Source organism: Ambystoma mexicanum, chromosome 3q, assembly GCF_040938575.1.
Source record: "Ambystoma mexicanum isolate Mex_15411 chromosome 3q, UKY_AmexF1_1, whole genome shotgun sequence".
In the NCBI taxonomy this organism is placed as follows: domain Eukaryota; kingdom Metazoa; phylum Chordata; class Amphibia; order Caudata; family Ambystomatidae; genus Ambystoma; species Ambystoma mexicanum.
Genome location: NC_090926.1, coordinates 404,074,960 through 404,090,645, shown reverse-complemented (window position 1 = coordinate 404,090,645; position 15,686 = coordinate 404,074,960). Strand labels below are relative to the sequence as shown.

General features: G+C 51.0%; 1 protein-coding gene across 4 annotated transcripts in view; it reads right to left on the bottom strand.

Annotated features, from left to right (window-relative positions):
- Positions 1–15,686, bottom strand: part of MGAT4B (alpha-1,3-mannosyl-glycoprotein 4-beta-N-acetylglucosaminyltransferase B) — a 1,380,432-nt gene that overhangs the window by 840,176 nt on the left and 524,570 nt on the right. The gene's annotated exons all lie outside the window — the stretch shown is intronic.

Here is a 15,686-nt window from a genome sequence, read left to right as displayed (position 1 = left end):
ATAGAGACCTTAATGATTATCAGAGGCAAAAATTGAGGTTAGTGAAATACATGAAGCAATAAAACAACTTTTTGCAACCGAATTGTCACCAATACTGTGTGAAATGTTTAATAATTTTTTACTGTCAGGAGTGTTATGCGAGTCAATGAAGGAAGCCTTAATAATTGTAATTCCAAAGCCGGATAAAGCAACTAAAATGTGGAAGGTATAGACCGATACAATTATTGAATGTAGATTTAAAAATATTCACAAAAATATGGTCATATAGACTGAATGGGTACATGGGTGGCTTAATTTATAAGTCAAGCAGTGTTTACACCTGGGTGATTTGGCTGTGATAATATTAGAACAGTATTAGATGTTATAGGTACACATAATAGTAAGGGGTCAGATTCAATACTAGCTTTTTTGATGCAGAAAAAGCTTCTGATAGAGTCAATTGGACTTTAGAATGCACACTAAGGAAAATGGGATTCTGCCTTATGTTTATGCAGATGGTTAATTGTATACATTAGGATATATCAGCAAGGGTACACATTAATAGACTAATATCAAAATCCTTCCCACTATCAAAGGGTACCAGGCATGGATGCCCATGATCACCTTTCCTATTTAATCTAGCACTAGAACCATTGGCAGTGTATATAAGACAATGCAATGAAATAAAAGGGATTCAAACAGGGAGCACTGAAATAAAGACATTAGCTTATGCGGATGATATAACAATACTTTTCTCAAATCCTTCATTGTGTGGCTCGTTTCTGAAAGCAATGTATGAAGTGGGGAGACTATCAGGACATAAAACAGAAATATTCCCCCTTTCAACTGTATGGGATAAAGGTGTGTTAGAATCCTGGAATTGTAAATGGTCCCCAAATGGAGTGAAATATCTAGGGATACATATTATTAGACACTTAAAAACAATTGTACAATTAAACATTGATAAGATGATAGGGAAATTATTAATAAATATAAAGACATGGGAAAGGCTAACTTTGAATTTGTGGGTTAAGATTAATGCAATAAAAATGGTACTATTACCAAAGGTATTTTATATTATACAATAGCTTCTATATTAATTAAAAAAAACCTGAAAAAGGTTGAAAAGGTTTTTCAACATTTTTTATTTGGGGGGGGGGGGGGTCGGCAAACACTATTTTGATAATGAGGATATAAATAGTCCGATTTGGTTGAGGATAGAAAGATATTTGTAAACTTTATGCTTTAGATAGTCTTTATACGATGGGAAAAGTTTCACGGAAAAACATGGCGATTACAGCCAATAGTGGCAACTAAGAATGCTTTGGTAACACGGTTTAAGGAAAACAGTCAACATTTAGGGATCAGTTATGATGTGTCAATCTTGCATAATGAAGCACTGCAACACAGATGTTTACACTAGCATAGCTGGATTAAGAAGGGTATTCTAAGAATAAGGGACATCTTGGAGGGAGGTAGGATGCTGAGTTTTGAAGAAATACAATGTAAATTGAGGTTAAATAAAAGGGAGTTGAGTCGCTATAGAGATCAGAGTTATCTGATAAGCCAAAAAATGAGTATGCTTGATAAAGAGATAGAGCACAGACCAGAGATTTGTAAACTGTTTGGTGGGAGGGAACCTGGTGTATTAACAAAGTTACTCACCGTAGTGACTATATTAGTCCTAGTCCATAGTCCCTTTTCCTCCATTCCTTTGGGCCATTCCGTCCAGTGGGAAGGGACCGGAGCACTTTTGTAAAAAAAACATCAAATTGAAAAATTTGTTTCATTTTACACAGGGTACCGCACGTGGCCGTAACCCCGCCCTCCTGAGCTCCGCCCTGCACGTCGCCCTTCAGACCTTTTCTATCGCCAGGTCTGACACCTTTACGCAATAATAGAGGATACTTGGAGGGGACGGCGGGCGGGCGGGCTGGCGTATGGAGGAAAGGGGACTATGGACTAGGAATAAGATATCAACTATGGTGAGTAACTTTGTTATACTCCTACGTCCCGTCCCCTTTCCTCCATACTTTTGGGAGATTACCAAGCACTCCTCACAGGAAATACGGGTGGATGGAACCTCCTTACTGAAAATGCTTTTTAAGAACAGCCTGGCCAAATTGAGCATCTGGAGCCCAGGTCTAAGCAGTAATGCTTACCAAAAGCTAGTGGGAAAGCCCACGTAGCTGCTTTGGCAACGGTTCGATGTGGTTACATAGTGACCAATAGATAGGAGGCAAGGAGGGGAAAGCATAAGCTTTCATGTTGACCCACAAGCTGCAAAGAGGACCACCTCTGGTGTGCCCCATTGCTGGAAAAGGTTGGAGATGATATTGCTGTTCATCTCACACTTGTAACCAATGCCGACTGAATTAATCTGCGGTCACATTGAGGTGACGCGGGATGTGTGGAGCCTGGAGCCAAACAATATTTCCTGGATGGCCCAGCCCAAATTTGGATGACAATATCCATAAGGAGAGGCGAGTCTGTGTCGCCCTCCTTGTTGATGTAAAACCTCGCTTTAAGGGAGGTATTCAAAATGGCCGCCGTGGCCGCTGAGTTTGGGCTGCCATTATCACACACCAGGGGCGAACTGCGTCACAGGAGCAAGTGGAGCAATAGTCTCCCAGGGGAATCCGGGACCATGCGTGCCATCCTAGCCTTGAAACAAGGAACCTCGGCAGAGCCGGTACTGGCAGATCTAGGGTGTTTACTCGACACGTCAGGGGCTTCCCCAGAATTGGCCTCTAGTGGAGAATCCTTGGCAGAGCCGGTACTGGAAGGTCTGTGGTACGTGACCGCCTTCTTTCGCCCCCTCAAGAGCACTGGTATTACCACGGCCGTGTGTGCAAAAAGGCTTAGGGATATCCCTTACAGCCAAGACCCTCGATGAGGGACTCAATTCACTTGGTGACCAATTTAGCCCCAAGCAGGTTTAACCCTGGTCTTATAGCCACCTCGAGGGGGACCTCAAGCCAAGACTCGGTACAGTTAGCTCCAGATGGACAAGCCTCAGGGCGAACCCTGGTATCCAAAGCCACAGCAGAACTGGGGTCAGCCTTAGCCCCAAATGGGGAACCTTGGAAGAAGGTCCGGTATTGGAAGACCGCTGCAGGGCCCCTCAGAGGAGTTTCCGGTGCGTCTCGCTGAGCCGAGACCAAAGGGAGTACCTAATCTGAAGTGTTCTGCTCCCACGGAGAACCGCAGATATTTCATATGCGAGCTCCAAGTCAGAATGTACATTTACGAATCCTGGAAGACGACCACACTGAGCCAATCGCTCTTCCGAAGAGAGGACTTTATTTGGCATAGCGTGATCAACTTGAATTTCTCTTGGAAAGATCGAAGATAGTGCGCAGGCCAGCCTGGTTGAGCACTGTGAAAGGACAGCAGTACTAGCCCCTCCCTTGCTCCATGAGGGGAACATGTTCCACCGCACTGAAGTATAGAGGTTTCTGTACCTCTGCTCTGAGGGAGGGCATCCCGATCTGTTGGAATAGAGGTTTGAAGGGTGGGGTAGGAGGAAAGGGCAAGCAAAAACCCGCCTAGACGATGGACAAACCCCACCAGTCTTCGGTGATGGTTTGCCACGCCTCCAGATGAGACGAGATTCATCTTCCCACCGAAGTGTAGTGTGACCAACAAAAAATATCATTTGGTGATTTGTCAGAAGGCAGATTACCCGTCCTTGTAGAGGAAGCTGATGGACGAGAGAAAAACCAATCACCTTGCCGCTGCCGCTTAAGGCGGGGCTACCAACAGGAGTTTCAGATTGGCGTGCACAGCGACCCTGAAACCCTCTGATCCCAGAGAAGCACCGAGTCTGGGACCCTGACCTCTGTGTACAAGGGGCCTTAGCTGAAGCTGTCGCCAGGACGGACAAACGGGTCTTTGTTGTCCACATAGCGTGGAAAAGCTGCTCATCCCGAAAAGGAACGCTCCCACCACCAGTCGTCATGAAAGTTGGTGTAAGGGAGGTATCCAAAATGGCTGTCGTGGACCAAGGAGGCTGGGCTGTCATTTAGTCAACACCTGAAGAGAACGGTGTCATAGGAGAAAATGAGGCAACTGTCCCCTCAGGGGAGTCAGGGGACTTAATCACTTAGCCTTGACACAAGGATCCTCGGCCGAGCCGGTGCTGGCAGATCTAGTATGTTTAGTGGACATCCTAGGAACTGACCCAGAATTAGCCTCCAATGGCAGAACCTCAGCAGAGCCAGTACTGGTAGGCCTGTTGCGGATTACCTTCATTGCCCCCTCAACAGAATCAGTACCGCCACTACCCCGAGCGTGGGGCGGTTGAGGACTGTACCCTACTGACAGGACCCTTAGAGGATCCCTGGACTCCGTCGGTACTGTATTTAGAGGAACCTTGGGTTTTAACCCGGGACATATAGCTCCCTCAAGAGGGGCCTCGAGCCATGGCTCGGTGTGCCAAGCACCAGAAAGGGAGACCTCAGGGCGTACCCTGGTATCCAGAGCCAAAGACGAACTGAGCTGAAACTTAGCACCCAAATGGTGAACCTTGGAAGCACATCCGGTTTTGACAGGTACTCTGAGGGACCCTCAGAGAACACTCTGGTGCGCCTATTAGTCCGTTGAGGCACCTCAGGGAATCCCTGGTAACAGAGCTACACAAGCCCCTCCCGGTCATGGAATGCTCTCACCGAGCGTGGGTGCTCATCGCCGTCCTCATCTGCTTAAGGCTCATCCCAACGAGGCGGGAACAGAAGACTGGACCTCCACGCCTACCGCCCCAGGTTTTAAAAGAAAAACTGAATCGGAGCAGCCGGGGGCCGGGGTGGAACAGGAGTGAAAAGACGCTTGAAATACATCCTCATAGGCTCAGAGTGCATGGGCATCTGAAACTTTGCAAAAAACTCATCATAAGCCGAGGGCTTAGGTGTCGAAGAGGAAGAAATGCTCGTAAGGGACCTACCCCCCCCCGAACACAAGGAGGATGGTTGCCAGGAGGGTCCACCACCGGCCGGGTCCACATAGATCAGTGGAGCAAATGCAGGAGGGAGTGAGACAGTATGAGGCAGCGGAGCCCACGAACGCTGGTCAAAGAAGGGCGAAACGGGTTACTATTGCCGAAAGGAATGCTCCCAGCACCAGATGTTGCGAACGTAGGTGTAAGGGAGGTATCCAAAATGGCTGCCGTAGGCCACGCAGGTTGGGCCGCTATTTTGTCGCCATCTGAAGAAAACTGTGTCACATGCATAGCTGAGGCAATTGCCTCCTCAGGAGAGTCAGGGGACTTTATTAACACTTTAGGCCTTGCAAGGATCCTCGGCAGAGCCGGTACTGGGTGGTCTCGGATGTTTAGTCGACATCTTCGAACCAGTCTCAAAATTAGCCTCCAACGGAGGAACCTCGGACAAGCCGGTACCAGAGGGAATGCGGTCCATGGCCCCCCTCTTTACCTCCTCGACAGCACCAATACCACCACGACCCTGAGCGTGGAACGGCTGAGGACAATACCTCACCGACAAGACCCTCTGAGAATGCCTCTCAGATCTGTCGATATAGACTTTAGCCTCCACAAGAAGAATCTCAGGTTTCAACCTGGTTACAGCGGGGAAAGCTCAGGAACTGAGACCTCAGGGTGAACCCTGGTATCCCAGCACCCAGCCGAACTGGGCTTAACTTTAGCACTGTGATGGTGAACCTCGGAACAAAGTCCGGTACTGGCAGGTCCGTCGGAACCCTTGGAGGAATCTCTGGTACACTTGTTAGGCCCTTGGGCACCTCAGGGGAAACCCTGGTGACAGAGCTACAAGAAAGGCCCTTAAAGTACTCCCTCATGGGGTCAGAGTGCATAGGTCTCTCAAACTTCCCGACAAAAGGCATCCTCTGACGAAGAGGCTGCCAGGAAGCGAGACCATATGCGGTAGTGGCATCCAAGCACGCCAGTCATAAGAAGGACGGAACGGGTTTGCACTGGCCCGTGGAAATGGTCAGTCAACAAAAAGAAGGTTCCTAGCACCCGCCGTCGATAGCGTGGGTGTAAGGGAAGAATCCAAAATGGCAGCCGTAGACCACGCAGGAAGGCCCGCCATTTTGGTAACGTCTGAGCAGAACTGAGTCACATGTGTGGATGAGCCAGGCATCTCCACAGACTGGTCAGGGGACTTGATCGAAACTTTAGCGTTGACACAAGGATCCTCGGCAGAGCCTGTACTATAGGCCCACGGATGTTTACTGGACATCCTGCCCCTTGAATTAGCCTCCAAGAGAGGAACCTCGGCAAAGCCGGTAACAGAGGAGTTACGGTCAGAGACCTCTCCTTTTGCCCCCTCAACAGAACCGATATCACTGCGAGCGCGGGAATTTTGAGGAATCCACATCACAGACAAGACCTTGACAGGTCTCTCCGTTCTGTCGGTACACACCTTAGCCTCAAAAAGAGGAACCTCGGAACGGAGTCCAGTCTGAACAGCACAGCGAGAGGGTCCTCGAACCGTAGTTCGGTACAGAAAGCCTCAACAGAGGCCTCAGGGCGCACCCCAGTGTCTGTATGGGAAGCTCCAGACAAGGAGACCTCAGAGCGAACTCTGGTAACCAACGCCTCAGAAAGACTGGGCTGACTATTAGCACCTGATTGGTGAACCTTGGATCGTAATCCGGTGTCAGCAGGCCCCTCGCGGGAACCCTCGGAGAAAACCCTGGTAACACCTATTAGGCCTGCAAGGCACCTCAGGGGAAACCATGGTAGAAGAGCTCTTAAAGCCCCCTCCCGGACCTGGAGGACCCTGGAAAGGAGTCCCCTGGCCAGGGGTGCCCTGAAAAGTAAGGAATTTACCGGGTGTCTCTTCTTTCCGTCGATGAAGAGTTGAAAATGGGGTGGTGGAACGTGCTGGAAGACTTCCTCCCAATGGCAAAGACGACGCTGAAGTTCCCGGACTGAAAGGGAGTCGCAGTTGAAACACGAGTCCCAACAGAGATCTGGTCCCAGATACTCCAAACAGAGAGAATGGGGATCAGCCCTAGCGAAACAAAGGTCGCAAGAGGAACAAGATACAAATCCCAAACGATCCGGCATAGACTGTGGACTACGCGACCGCAGAACCGGAGCAGGAAAGAAGGACAACGGACAGAAGAAAAATGTCTTTCCGATGATGCATGTGTGTCCAGCCCCGACCGCGCCGAGAAAAGGACTGAAGGGCGATGCACGGGGTGGAGCTCAGGAGGGCGGGGTTACGGCCACGCGCGGTACCCCGCATAAAAAGAGAAGGACACATTTTTCAATTTGATGCTTTTTTTACAAAAGTGCTCCGGTCCCGTCCCACTGGACGGAATGTCCCAAAAGTATGGAGGAAAGGGGACGGAACGTACGAGTACTACTTATATGCATTTCATGGCCATGTGGTCGGATTATGTGGGTTTGTGGATAAAATTTTAAGAGGTTTGCTCAAATGACATCAATTTGACAATATCAGAGAAAGAGTGGGATGACCTTCTTAGAATAGATCTAACGCAAAGATGAACATATGCTTGCGGTTCATTAGACAAAAAGTTATTGGGAGAATTTACTGGACTCCAGAATAAAATGTATAAGCTTAGTTAATGAATGATGATGATGTGTGTTGGAGTTGTGGTAGGGATAGGGGAACTTTATTACATTTACTCTGGAGCTGCCCGTGGGTACAACGTTTCTGGAAGGAGGTTCTGGATAGAATAGATATGGTTTTTAACATAACTATTCCAAGGTCGGCTGTGAATGTGATTTTACTAATGCGTAGAGGAAGATGTTTAATAGAAGGTGTCTTTAGTAAATAAAGGTTGTGATGATATAGATCTTTCATTATGGAGTCCTTTTAATAGTCTATATGAGTGAATAATTGCTGGTGGGTACTCGTGTTGTGTGGGTCAATAACTATACTTTTTTTTACATTGGATTTGAAATGAAACTATTGCTGTGGGGTTGTTAGCTCATTACATAAGATTGCAAGATGATATCACATAGTATGCTGTTATAGTAATATGAAATATTAATGTTTAAAAATGTCATAGTAAAGGAATGTTACTGAAATCCATATGTATTAGAATTGCATATTTGTTGTGAACATCTAATAAATATTTTATTTTTTAAATATCCTAGGTTAACAGAGAAGGAGAAGACACAGGAGGAAGGAGAGAGGTTATAAGAGAGAGGGAAGGTAGGAACAAGACATGCCAGTTGCTTGCCAAGTGTTTTCAGACTTTCTGCTGCCTAAAACTACTGAAGGAAAACTGAGGCAAAGAGTACATTAGTGAAGAGAGTAAGAGGGCTATAGGATATGACAGGGGACAATGTGACGTTTATTGTATTTCTTTTGCACAAAGTTTTCCTGACTCAGTGAAAACGTTGAGGGGGACCAGACGAGGGCAAAGGATGGCAGAGGAGAGGTGAGAAGTAAGAATAAGTAAGGAAAGTAGGTTTCACTGCACATTTTCTGTCTTTTGGACTCCTCAAAGCAGAGAGCGCAAACAGCTGAGTAAAGGACCCTTGGTAGCTAAAGGGAAGGAGGAGCGAGGGAAGAAGGGGACAGGAGGTTATGTTTTGTAATTGCCTATGTAGGCATTGTAACTACTCAGTGGAGACATGATGGCAACAGGTGTGCAACAAAGTGCTATAGGCCATGAATTTGTTTTAATTTACCAAATTGTTCATTGTTAATGGAAGGTGTTGGTAATTCCTACGGGTTAGGAATGGCAGCAAGCATACACTAGCATTATGTGGAATATGGTGGTGGTTCTGTTTTCTTCAAGCCAGATGTCCAGAGCTCAAATAAAGAATAAACGTAAAGTGTGCACAAGCACAGTAAGAGGTTTACACATTAAGTGATCTCTTTAAAAGAGCGTGCAGTTAAGCACATGTTTAATAAAAGGAACAAACAGGCTTAAAAGACAGGGTCCTCATATGACAATAAAAGGGAGAGCTTATTGATGCTCGTCCAACCTACACACGTGGCATTCAGTCCTCATTATGAAGCATGTGGTCACGGATGAGGCTGCTCCATTGATGGCCTCCGTAGGGGTACGCGGCTTTGACTGAATTTCGGCCGGTTCCTGCTATGCCTGTCGGTGTCTTCTTGAGGGATAATGCGGCGGAACAGCTCCTGCACCCACAGCTGTAGCCCTGGTGCCTAACGCTGCAGAGTCGCTGAAAACGCAGCGCAGGAACTTTGCTCTAGTGTTCCCCGCTGCGATTCAAGTTGGCGGGCGCGATCCTGGAACTTCATCGCTGCGGCCCGTTGGCGCTCTCCTGCAAGCCATGGGCCGACACGTTGGGGCGGCCCACCTCCGGCACGCAGTAACCGCGCATTGATAGTGCCTTCTGCCCCCCCCTCCTACCCGCCACTCCCACGCGGCACGCAACTGGGGATTGTTTGGACCTGCGGCCGCTCTGGACCCCCGGCGCCCTCCTAACCGGACGCCGGGAACTGAAGCGCTCCATCCACCCTCCTCGCTTGGGCCTGTTGGCGCGGGGGTTGCCGGCGGCTGCACCTGCCTTCCCCCGGGTGGCTCTGGCTGCAGCCTGGGCTCCAGCGGGGCCGCCGCCCGGCTTCCTACACCCTCCTGGCCGGTGGACTTGGCGTGCCTACAGCTGCGGGGTGCCCTCCTGGAGGAGGGCTTCCCGGCCATCATGTGTTGCGCGGCCCGGCTCCCTGGAGACGGGACACACACCAGGTGAGCGCCTCCGGCCCCATTGTGTGAGGCGGCGCCATACCCCTCGGCGCGGAGCCTGCAGGGGCCCTGCCTTCCAGCTCTCCTGGGGTGGGAGCCTCCCCTGCTCCCTGCAGCTTTCACCGCAGCTGAACCCGCCATTTGCTTCTTCCTGGGGGGCTTGCTGCTGGGTGCCTGCCGCCCTCACTGGGGCTCACTGGAATGCTCCCCCCCCCTACTGACTGGGGCCCTCTAGCTCCCGCCGCTCCAGGTCATTCAGGCCCTAGCCCTCTGGCGATTGCCCCCCAGCAGTGGATATATTGCCCCCTGCAGCCTCCTGGGGCGCCCCTGCCCGCCATCTACCCTCGCCAGTTTAAGAGAGCCGCCCCCATCATCCTGGATCCCGGTTGCCGGGGGATGGCTACGTGTCTCTACCCTCTTACCCAGTCCGGCTTCTTCATTACGGCACCGCTACCATCCTGTGAAGGCACAGCAGCGCCTCCTGCCTACACAACCTCCTGGGGCGCCCCGGCCCTCTCCACCCTCTGCTACTGCCATCTCTGATTCTTGTGGCCACTGGCAGAGATTTCAACACCCTGATGCTAGGCCAACTCTTTAGAAGCCGCCGCTTCACCCCGAAACCATGTCCAAAGCAGTGAAGCCATCGAAATCCGCTGACATTACCACCATGCTGCTGGCCCCGGAAAAGGGAAAGAAAACGGATCCCCCCCCAAACTGACACCGCAGAAGGCCACCGACGAAAAAGGAATGCTAGCCACCAAGGAAGATCTCCAGGCCTTCATGTCCGATATTAAATCGGACTTTTGGTCCTGCATGACGGAACTCACGGCCAAGCTGGAACAAACAGAACAACGGGTCTGCAACATCGAGCATAGGATGGAGGAAGCTGAAGAATTAGCAGTGGATCACTCTAACTTGCTGACGGAGATGCAACGCACCATCCAGACACTAATGGATAGAACCGAAATCCTCAAATTCGAGCAAGAAGATATGGAAAATCGCTCCCGGCCCAACAACCTACACATCCGAGGGGTGCCCTCATCAATCTGTGATAAGGAGCTCCCCGAATACATAAGCACCCCTTTTCAGACTCTGCTGCTGGACCTGGATGAAACGCAACTCCTACTTGACGGCACCCTCAGGATGCGCGCCCGTCGGGGATCCAACACAGAACCCCCCGGAAGTCATCACAAGAGTCCACTTTTATACCACCAAGGAGGCCATCTCCGCGATAGGCCGCTCAAAGGACGAACTCTCCTTCCAGACATCCCTACTTCAAATCTTCCAGGATCTATCCCCTCTAACCCTCCAAAAGCGCAGAATGCTCAATCCTCTCGCGCTCTTTCTCTGAGATCAGCAGATACGATATAGATTGCTATTTCCCACGGCACTACAATTCTCATACAAAGGCACCCCCCGCACCATCAGCCACCTCGACGACGCCGCACCCATCCTGCGTCCGGACTCCCCCGGGGGCACGGGGCCATCTCTCCCGCCCAGAGCAGGTCCTGCCCTGGATGCAGGCTCCCCTAAACCGAAACTGGCGCCTTGGTCACGGGTGCAGGGAGCCCGCAAACCCAAATGACGACTCAGGATACCTCCGAAGATCACATGGCGTTGGAACCATCTATACTCCATCAAGCCTGCCGCGGACCCCATGCGGCCTATACCCTCCTCCAAGGTGGATGTCACCATACTACCCTTGGAGAAAACCTCAACCATGTTGGCCAGGTTGCCCATTGACGGCCTGGGCGAACCACCGACAGTTCTCAATCGGTCCCCCGGCCACAGTTAGGACCTCCCGTTGGAGGCCGAGGTTGGAAGTTCAGACCTCCCGTTGGAGATTATTTCTAAAACCTTAGCCACAGGAGAACCAAAATCGCTGACACCTCACAGCTATGGCTAATCTAACTCACCCAATCTGCCCCCCCCACAGCAAACAACCGCAGAGAGCCAGCCCCCGCACCTAAAACTAAAGTTTACTACTTTAAGTGTCAGGGGCTTGAATTCCCCCCCCGAAGAGGGAATCCATCTTATACAGACTGCAAAGCGACGAAACCTCAATCGCTTTCTTACAGGAAACACATCTAATCCCAGCGGACTACTCCCGTCTGCAAAGCAGGCTCTTTCCCACACAATTCTTGGCATCCAATGGTACAAAAAAGGGAGGTACCGCCATTCTCTTCGCTGCAGGCCTGAAGCCCCAGATCCTCGACGTCCTGCGATGCCAAGAGGATTGTTTTATGGCAGTCAAATGCATCATCTTGGGCCAACTCTACACCCTCATCTCAGCCTACGCCCCGAATGAGCACCAAGAAGGGTTCTACCAAGATCTGGAGGATGTCCTCCTCGCATTCACTGAGGGGCAATTCTTCATTGGAGGAGACTTCAACGGGGCCTCGGACCCTCTCAAAGACAGATCCTACCCCCCAACTTCCAGGGATCAGAAGCTGGCAACGGCCCTGCTCCATCTTTCCCAAGCTTAACATTGTCGATACCTGGAGAGTACTGTACCCAGAAGAGAGATTTCACCTTCTATTCGTACGTGCACCGCACCTTCTCCGGAATTGACCTGGTGCTGGCCTCCCCCCAGATCCTGGCCTTCACGCCCAATGTCACGATTGGCCCCCGGATCCTCTCGGACCATGCCCCAGTCTCACTCACCCTCTGGACCCATGATCCGGACCCCCGTGGAGTCTATATGACCCTATCTTGGGGGACATGACAGTGAGAGACAATTGCTAGGACAATAAAAAAAGTCTTCGTCAAAAATTGCAACAAGGACACCTCCCCGGCTAATACCTGGGATGCCATGAAAGCCGTGCTTAGAGGGGAACTGATCGCCCAAGGCGCCGCGTTTCACAAACAGAAGCAGGCGACTCGAGCTGCCCTGGAGGCCGAAGTCTGTGAAGCCGAAGCCATCCACAAGCGGAAGGGCTGGTCCCTGAAATCTTACAAGGTCTTACAGATGGCGAGGAAGAGGCTTGAGGCGCACTACGCCGACGCCACTGCAAACTTGCTTACTAGAACCAAACAATGGTGTTATGTCCACAATAATAAGGCTAACAAGCTGCTGGTCAGTAAACTGGCTAGGGAGAAGACCCGAAACTCCATCCTAGGGCTTTGTGACCCGCAGGGGACAGTCCACTACGCGGACCAAGAGAAAATACGGCTAGCGGTCGCCCACCAGTTGGAAATTATGACGGCGGTCCCGAGGGACCTAGACAAGCAGCGCTCCTACATCCAAGAGGCGGCTCTCCCGCGCCTGACCCCAGAGGTAAAACAAGAGCTTGAAACGCCCATCACGAACGAGGAGGTGGAAGAAGCCATATAAAGCCTGAAGCCTAGGGCCCCTGGCCCGGACGGATTTACCACCCGATTCTATAAAGTCTTCCGCCCCCAATTGGTGGCTACCTTGGCCCGCCTCTTTAACTCATTTGCGGCTACCGGAACGGTCAACCCAACAATGCAGGAATCCATCACAGTTCTCATCCTTAAGCCTGGAAAGGACCCCCAAGAAAACAGCTCGTACAGTCCCATTTCTCTGTTAAACTTGGACGCTAATATTTACCCCAAGATCCTGGCTAACTGCCTCGCACCTGTCCTTCCGAACATCATAGACCCAGACCAGACAGGGTTCATTAAACACAGGTCGACAAAAGACAACATCCGCAGGGCATTGGACCTTATAGAGGTTGCCACGCAGAAGTCTCAACAGCTGGCCCTGCTCGCCCTGGACGCAACCAAAGCCTTTGACAAGGTGGACTGGCCCTACCTGTGCTTCACCCTCGAAGCCTTTAGCTTTGGCCCAACCTTCAGGAAGATGATCCTAGCGAACTACCAAGCCCCTAAAACCCAGCTAAGAATTAACGGCGGCCTGTCGGACCCAATCCCTCTCACATGCGGAACGAGAAGGGGATGCCCACTATCCCCCCCTGCTCTTCGCCTTGGCTATGGAGCCGTTGGCCCGAGTTCGAAAAGACCCTCAGATCAGCAGCCCGAGGATAGGCGCCACACAACACAAGATCGCCCTCTATGCGGATGATGTATTGCTAACCATCACAAACATCAAAGCCTCCCTGAGGGCGGCGCTGACGGAGTTCCGGAACTTCGGGGAGGTAGCGGGATTCGCCATCAATCTCCCAAAATCAATAGCCCTCGGAGTGGGCCTGAACCCAGGCGAGAGCGACACCCTGGAGAAGCAAAGCCTGTTCCAATGGAGCACTCAAGCGATTCCATACTTGGGGGTTCAGATCCCCGCTCATTCAACGAAGATTTACCAAGCTAACTTTCCCCCACTCTTTGAGGAATTGGAAAGAGACCTTACCTGCTGGCGGTCACAAGAAACCTCCTTGTTGGGCCGCATAACGACATGTAAAATGAACCTTCTCCCCCGCTTTTTGTACGCCTGCGCCTCCCTTCCCGTCTCAATCCCTCTTCCCCCATACAGAAGCTCCAAAAGAAAATGATCGACTTCATATGGAAGTGTAAGAAAGCGCGGATTCCTCGGAAAATGATGGTGGCCAGCACAAGACTGGCAGGGCTGGGGGTTCCGGACCTCTGTAAATACCATATAGCAGCACAGCTGGCCCACCTCCAAGCATGGGGACTGGCCTCAAGACACCCAAAAATGGGTAGAGATCGGACAATCCCGCCTTCCCCTCCCTCTCTGCTTTCTCCCGTTTATCCCAAACGCCTTACGCCGGAGCTGGCCAGATGTTCTGACTGCCACGAAACAATCAATAAAGGCGTATGAGTGGGCCCGGAGACAGAGGTGTCCCAGGAGACTTGAGCGCGCACTACCCAATTTTTCTCAACCCAGCCTTCTCCCCAGGAGCTCACCCAGCAAACTTCAGGAACTGGGTCGCAGGAGGCCTCGAAATGCTAGGACAACTCTTCGCAGTCGACACCCCACTCACCTTCGAACAATATAAAACAACCTTCCGGCTAGCGGAGACAGACAGATTCGCCTACGCCCAACTAAGGCATTTGTGTTCCAACCCCCAGACTCGAATGGCTGCAATTCGACCCCTTACCCCTCTAGAGCTCACAGCGAAAGCCCTGCCTGCCCGGGAAAGGATTTCGGCCCTCTATAAACTTCTACAAGAAGACTCCTTTCATGCTAAGCCCTCCTACATGTCCCAATGGGAGGCGGACCTGGGTCATGCCATAGAGGATCACACTTGGGTGGACATCTGGACTAGGACGCGCACAGCATCCTGCTGCATCACCAACCGCGAATGCGCCCACAAACTGCTTTTGCGCTGGTACTACCCGCCTACCCCTGTGCGCCGCCATCATTTTGAACAGGCCATGGATCTTCATTGCTGGCGTCTTTGTGGCCATCCGGGATCTTACTTCCACATGTGCTGGACCTGCCCTAAGGTAAGGGATTTCTGGACTCAATGCCTCGCCACCATAAAAGAAATTACTCAAGTGGCTATCCCGCTGACACCCGAGCAGGTCCCCCTGGGGATCCCGCACCCAGACGCTTACCCGAGAACAGGGAGGGGGGGCCACGTTGATAACCCAATTTTGTTGGCCGCCAAAATCATGGTGGCCCGCACCTGGAAGTCTGTAGAAGGACCCCTGATGACCCTATGGTGGATTAAACTCTGGGACATATTGATAGCCGAAAAGGTCACGGCAGCCAAAGCAGGTCGACTCCACCGATTCACCGACATCTGGGCCCCAGTCCTAGACTATGACCAGAACTACCCGGCGCGAACCTTTAAGCCACGCTTGATCGCAAGAGCTCTCCACTGTATGGGGGACTCCACGCTGTCTGGCCAAACCGAATGAGGCCCAGGAACATTGACCTCCAGGGACGCAGGGGGTGGGGGGATGGGATATTATATTTTACATGTTCTCTGAGGTATATGTAATATTACCATGTAAGTTCTCCTGTGCACTGTTTAATAAATAAACAAGTTAAAAAAAAATAGAAGCATGTGGCCTCTGCCTTCGAGGTCAGATTGGCTCTGTAGAATTGAAGGAGGAGATCTCCCCAGAGCTGAGTTTACAAAATGTTT